This window comes from Saccostrea cucullata, unplaced genomic scaffold (assembly GCF_032062105.1).
Source record: "Saccostrea cucullata isolate Sc308-1 unplaced genomic scaffold, CSIRO_AGI_Scuc_v1 ctg4392, whole genome shotgun sequence".
Lineage (NCBI taxonomy): Eukaryota > Metazoa > Mollusca > Bivalvia > Ostreida > Ostreidae > Saccostrea > Saccostrea cuccullata.
In genome coordinates this window covers 24,948-31,783 of record NW_026932201.1, presented here as the reverse complement: position 1 = coordinate 31,783, position 6,836 = coordinate 24,948, and the positions used below count along the sequence as shown (strand labels likewise).

The 6,836-nt window shown below is 33.7% G+C and overlaps 1 long non-coding RNA gene across 1 annotated transcript; it reads left to right on the top strand.

The window, feature by feature from the left end:
* The first annotated feature begins 518 nt into the window (after positions 1–518).
* LOC134234644 (uncharacterized) lies at positions 519–2,667 on the top strand. The gene is made up of 2 exons (XR_009985220.1): positions 519–592; positions 1,806–2,667. It is a non-coding gene; the product is annotated as an uncharacterized LOC134234644 (long non-coding RNA).
* The last annotated feature ends 4,169 nt before the right edge of the window (positions 2,668–6,836 follow it).

Genomic DNA, 6,836 nt, shown 5'->3' with positions numbered 1-6,836 from the left:
TTTTACGACTAGACTTACGCCACTTGGTGAAACGCAAATTACGCCCGACTAAATTTTGGCGTAATCCCCGGAAGTACGCCTAAGTTAAGGCTTAACTTTACGACTTTTGATGAAACGGGCCCCTGACTTTTTTCACGATGAACTTTTTTTCAATGTTACTTTTTAATTGTTGCCTCTATATTTGGGCTTGTCACTTTTTACTCGGGGATAGTAACTTTATTGCCACAAAGCTGTGGATTAGTACTTGATTTCCATTATTGCACAGCTATGACTATGATTTAATAGCACAAAAAGCTAATGGGTTTACGTATGTGAATTTATATGATTAATGCTTACTTGTGATTTTAGGATAACTAGAGATAATGATTCCTTTTTTCCATTGATATTACATAAATATTTTACTAAGTATTATGTTACAATAAATTGATTTAGATTTTTTTTTATAAAAGTAATCAATAATTACAATGGAAATTAAAACCATAATCATGTTCATTGAAGGTTTTCAATATGTAACAGGTCAAACAGGAACTTCAATTGTGAACATTACAGAGAACACACCCATCAGAAGATGACCCTCAGAAATAGGACAATTGTAAGTAATCAGTAAAATGAACAGGAATACTTCATGCCAACTGTAAGATTTTTAGAGACATTTTCTTAAATTAGAAGAGATAGAGGGAAAAACTTGTACATACTACATACTAGTAACTACTAGGCAACCAACCTTTAACTGCAGGAAAGCTTTTGGTTTGTGCAATACAGCTACATAAAACCTCTTTAGTATTTATGTTAAGTTTGAGAAAGTACCTTAGTATTTTTCTAGTGTTTGCCAACATTTTCATCCACACTGTTTGCTTGTTTGTACTATCATTTTATGTTATATTCTTTAGATGCCTTTTACCTTGGCCAGTTTAGAATCATTTGTTTTAAGGGCATCTGAGGGTTGGTTCCAGAACTTAATTAATTGTAAAGTAAATACTGGGGTACTATACGGTCATAGGTTATGTTAATACATGTATAACATTTTGTTCTGATAGAGGTGGCATACAGGAAAAGAAAAAATACTAGATATCACTTCAAAGAAATAAAACAGCTTCATCTTGTAGGTGTATTTTATTTAAGGATCACTACTTCATGTCTGATGTGCTGAAAGTTATTCATAATCTGTTTGACTGTAATTTTTCATATTTTCAACTTCTATCCAGCTTAGTCAATTTTAATTAAATTTTGTGCAAAGCATACCCCAGGAAGGGGGGATGGAGTGTCAAGTGTGTCTCTGTCCCTCTCAATATAATTTCAAAGCAGTAAGTAAGGTTTGGGTCAATTTTAAATCCTCTTTAGCAGAACCATTGGGCTAAAAACAATACTAATGTGAAAGCTTTATCATTAAGTGTAGAGATGTTTTTGAAGATTATGTACCCCTAATGTACTGATAGTGTTACATTAGAAGTCTAAAATTTGCAAGGAATAGGTGTAACATCTTTTTAAAATCTACTTCTTAACAATCAGAAACTAACATACTGTCTAATTAATATGCAACATCGTTTTGTGTGTTGAATGATGATTCCATTTTGATAAAATTATGGCGGATGGGGGGTAGGAGGATGAAGATGCAGTTAGACATAGAAGAAAAAAAAGAGTTGATAGAATTTAGTTTTTCTTCCATTTTACTTATCAATATATATTTGTGAATAAGAAATATACTTCTACTTCTTGGCTGGGTTTGATCAACATAAAGGGTGATCTTGCTGTAGTCAAGAAAAAAATGTTTTATACGGCAAAGAAATGCCTTTATCTAATTGCAGAATGAATAAAATGGACAGAGGCAGACCTGAAGGAGATGCATGAAATAAGGAATATTTCAAAGATTGCCTGAGCATAACCACTGCTACTGGATAAACATATGGCAATATAAAAGAGCAGGGTCAATGGAGGTATCATACAGTATAGGCCATGAGAGACCCTGAAGAAGAAAGTATTGAACAGAAACAAACATAAAACCATTTTGACATCTATTGAAATATAGGATCAAAGTCTTACATGTAAAATTTGGGCATGTAATGACTTTTCTCTAGCTCTAAGACTTATAACAGTGATGATTTGATTTAATATCTTTATCCCGATTTGTCGAAAAGATTTGGACATAGTGCATCAATTATTTTAAAGTTTTGATACAACGAATTCATTCATTGTACTTGTAACTGACTTTTCTGGTGCGACACTGTTTTATCGGCTTCAAAACTAAGTTTGTGATTTTCAAACCAGATTATTGAGATCATGTAATATCTTTTAACATCGGTGACTATTTAATCAATTCTTTTACATCTCAGAAGTATTTTTATTATTACAGGGAAAATATGCATTTTACATGTATCAGTAATAAGCATGATTATAGAAATTTTCCGTATAATACAACACAATCTTAGCAACTGAAGGCAAATATTTTATCAAGGGTGTGATATATTTATCAATATGGTTTTCATCATCTTTCTCTACCTGTAATGACTTGCTCCAAGTTCCAATATTTAAGTTTAAATTTTGCAAACATGGTTATAAAATTCTTTAAAAGCCAAATAGTTTAGGCACAAAATGCTTATATATTTCCTATCATTTGTAAAGTGTACACTGAATGAGATGTGGAATGTTAGAATTAAAGTATTAAATATGTTTTGGACTTATGTATGCTTATGCAGATAAATTTGAATTCATCTAGTGAAGGTACATGTCATACTTATTGGGTTTGCAATCTAATGCAAGAGTATAAATATCCAAGACAAATTTGACAATGTTAATGAAAGGTATAAGTAACCCAAGAAGAATTGGACAGGTAAACATCACCTGTTGGGTTTTATTCTAATGTTGGGATGTAATATCCAAGAAGAGTTGAACCAATGTCCAATACCTATTGGGTTTTCTTTCTTATGAAAAAAAATTTGAGTAACCCAAGAAGAATGTCCAATACCTTTTAGTTTATATACTATTGAAGGGATGAAGATATCCAAGAGGAATTGGACAGGTGTCCATTACATGTTGGGTAGTATTCTGATGAGGGGATTCTCAAGAAACCCAAGAATTAGACAAATGTCCATTGCCTGTTGGGTGGGATGTAGATATCCAAGAGGAGTTGGACGGATGTCCATTACCTGTTTGGTTGGTATTCTGATGAAACAATTCAAGAAACCCAAGAAGAATTGGACAAGTGTCCATTACCTGTTGGGTGGGATGTAGATATCCAAGAGGAGTTGGACAGGTGTCCATTACCTGTTGGGTTGTATTTTATGAGGAGATTCAAGAAACTCAAGAATTGGACAAATGTCCATTGCCTGTTGGGTGGGATGTAGATATCCAACAGGAGTTGGACGGATATCCATTACCTGTTGGGTGGTATTCTGATGAAACAATTCAAGAAACCCAAGAAGAATTGGACAAGTTTCCATTACCTGTTGGGTGGGATGTAGATATCCAAGAGGAGTTGGACAGGTGTCCATTACCTGTTGGGTTGTATTTTGATGATTTAATTCAAGAAACCCAAGAATTAGACAAGTGTCCATTGCCTGTTGGGTGGGATGTAAATATCCAAGAGGAGTTGGACAGATGTCCATTACCTGTTGGGTGGTATTCTGATGAAACAATTCAAGAAACCCAAGAAGAATTGGACAAGTATCCATTACCTGTTGGGTGGGATGTAGATATCCAAGAGGAGTTGGACAGGTGTTCATTACCTGTTGGGTTGTATTTTGATGAGGAGATTCAAGAAACCCAAATAGAATTGGACAATGTACACATGTTCAATTGTTCTTGGGTAGTTTAATCCCTTCATCAAAATACAACCCAACAGGTATAGGACACCTGTGCAATGCCTGTTGGATACCTTCATTCTGTCCCAACATGTAATGGGCATTTGCTTATTATTAATTGGTCAAGACTCAAAAAGGTTTCTCCTTAAATACTTAATTTTGTTATTCAAGAAAGGTTGAACAGAGTCTGAAATGTGTTGAGTTGTGTTTTCACAATTCAGTTTTTTTGCACTTAGGTATTCATATATTTTAATATTAGTTATTTTGAAACATACAGGTATATATCCTTATTGCTAAGAACAAATTAGTTAGGTGTTATAATAAAAGAGCTATATCACAGAAATTGACAAAAATATGGTTTCAAAACCAAAGTTTTTCAGTCTTGTCTGAATTTACAAGCAAATATTAAATATATAATAAATTTGAAATGAATAAAAAACAATAAAAAAAACCCCAATAAAATACGGACACGAGGATTAATATCCAATAAGATTTGAACAGTAACTACCCAAATAATGACCTCTCGTGTGTACACTTTTTTTGTATCCAATAAGCAGTATCCAATAGGACTTGGACTTGATGTACCCAATATATAACCAAATGTGTGTCTGTCCGTCCGTCCGTCCGTCCGTCCGTCCGTCTTTCTGTCTGTCTGTAACGCTTTCGTTTCCACACGATATCTCGAGAACCCTTTGAGCTTTTGCAATGAAATTTAGCATAGCAACTCCCTGTGGACTAAAGAAGACCCCTATTGATTTTGAGGTCAAAAGGTCAAAGGTCAAGGTCATAAATAAGCAAATTCTGTCTGTTAAAACACTTTCGTTTCCACACGATATCTCTAGAACCATTTGAGCTATTGCAATGAAATTTTATATAGCAACTCCCTGTGGCCTAAGGAAGACCCCTATTGATTTTGAGGTCAAAAGGTCAAAGTTCAAGGTCGTAAATTTATACATTCTCTCTGTTTGAAATACTATTATTTCCGGGCGATATTTCAAGAAGATTTTGAGCTTATGCAATGTAATTTTATATCAAAACTCCCTAGGACGTCTCTCGCCCCTCTCAAAGTGCCCCGCTTGAAAAGTGGGGGATATTAATTTGGGTTTGTCCGTCCGTCCGTCCGTCCGTCCGTCTTTCTGTCTGTCTGTAACGCTTTCGTTTCCACACGATATCTCGAGAACCCTTTGAGCTTTTGCAATGAAATTTAGCATAGCAACTCCCTGTGGACTAAAGAAGACCCCTATTGATTTTGAGGTCAAAAGGTCAAAGGTCAAGGTCATAAATAAGCAAATTCTGTCTGTTAAAACACTTTCGTTTCCACACGATATCTCTAGAACCATTTGAGCTATTGCAATGAAATTTTATATAGCAACTCCCTGTGGCCTAAGGAAGACCCCTATTGATTTTGAGGTCAAAAGGTCAAAGTTCAAGGTCGTAAATTTATACATTCTCTCTGTTTGAAATACTATTATTTCCGGGCGATATTTCAAGAAGATTTTGAGCTTATGCAATGTAATTTTATATCAAAACTCCCTAGGACGTCTCTCGCCCCTCTCAAAGTGCCCCGCCCCGTTTGTTTTATTAGTATTTATAGTATTACATGTCGCTATTTTTAGCGCAGGGGCATGAGGAGAGTTATTGCGTATAAAACAGGTTCTCGGCGGACTTTATGTTCTTATTACATCTATTAGAACTGTTTAATAAAGGCTAAATAAATCAAACACCATGGATTGTGTAAAATTTTGAGAATACCGAACATGAAAACATGAATATATACATGTATGTGACTTCACTTCTGCATATACGTCGCACTATTTAATGCGATTCCGTGGTCTAGTGGTTATGTCTCTCGCATCAAGTGTGAGAGATCCCGGGATCAAATCTCGGCCGAACTGTACTTTTTTTTTTTGTTTTTTTTTATACTTTTTTTTTTACTAAATGATAGTATTCAGAATGTGAAATGAAAAATTTATTAGGTTATAAAATCATCATTACAGTGTGATAAATATTCCATATAAAAAAAATCTTCTATACACATAATAAAGAATAAGCAATCAAATCTTTATATGCATATTGACATACATGTATTTTATTTTCTTCAGTATACATGTATACATTTAATAATTCTACAAATTCAGTCAGGGGGAGCCGACTTTTTCCCTAAGCGGGGGACACGAATTCTCTGAATTAGCTTGTTTGAAATTAAAATTGTAAATATATATAAATATTACATGTTCATTAGATCTATATGCTAAAAAAACATGAAACCCGCGATGTAATTTTGCAAAGCGCACGCATCCAGGCAAACAAACCCATCAACTGAATCAATCGTTTTCTTCCCTTATTTATGCAACAACAATTCTTTTTTTAAATTTTATTGGAATGAAAACATGAAAAATGAACATTTTATATAACCACTCTCATTTATTGTATGTTACGTTATCATGTTTCTTATTTACAGTAAATATAAGCATATATTGTTTATTGTTTTTTTTTCTTATCATCTCTTGTATTTAATTGATTATCTATAATCAAAGGTGTTAAAAAAGATGAAAAAATACATTAAACACTGTTTTCCATCTAATTTATGGCTGGCTTGGACTTCCATACACTGTATCTGTGTCATGATTGATGACAACTTTGTCTAGCAGAGTAAACGTTAACATGTTTATTCTTAGTCTGGATACGATAAAAAAAAGAAACAATCACAACAAGAAACATGTATTGACGCAAGCGTCAAACATCGGCCGCAAACCAATTTATTGTTCCTTTGATAAAGTAATAAGAAACTGAAATTTGCGTGATCTGTTTATAAAATTTCTTACATTTATCTGTTTAATATCCCCGTGACATGAAACACTTGCATGCGACATTGCCGATTTTCTGTATGCATAATGCATGTTAAGTAAAAGTATAAGTAAACTGTCCATAGACCTCTGCGTCTTTCACTCAGTTTGGTACTTGTAAACGAACTCTTGTAGAAGTTTGATGTTGGAGTAGTTTTTCCATAAAAGTACAAAACTAAAGTTTAAACTTAGC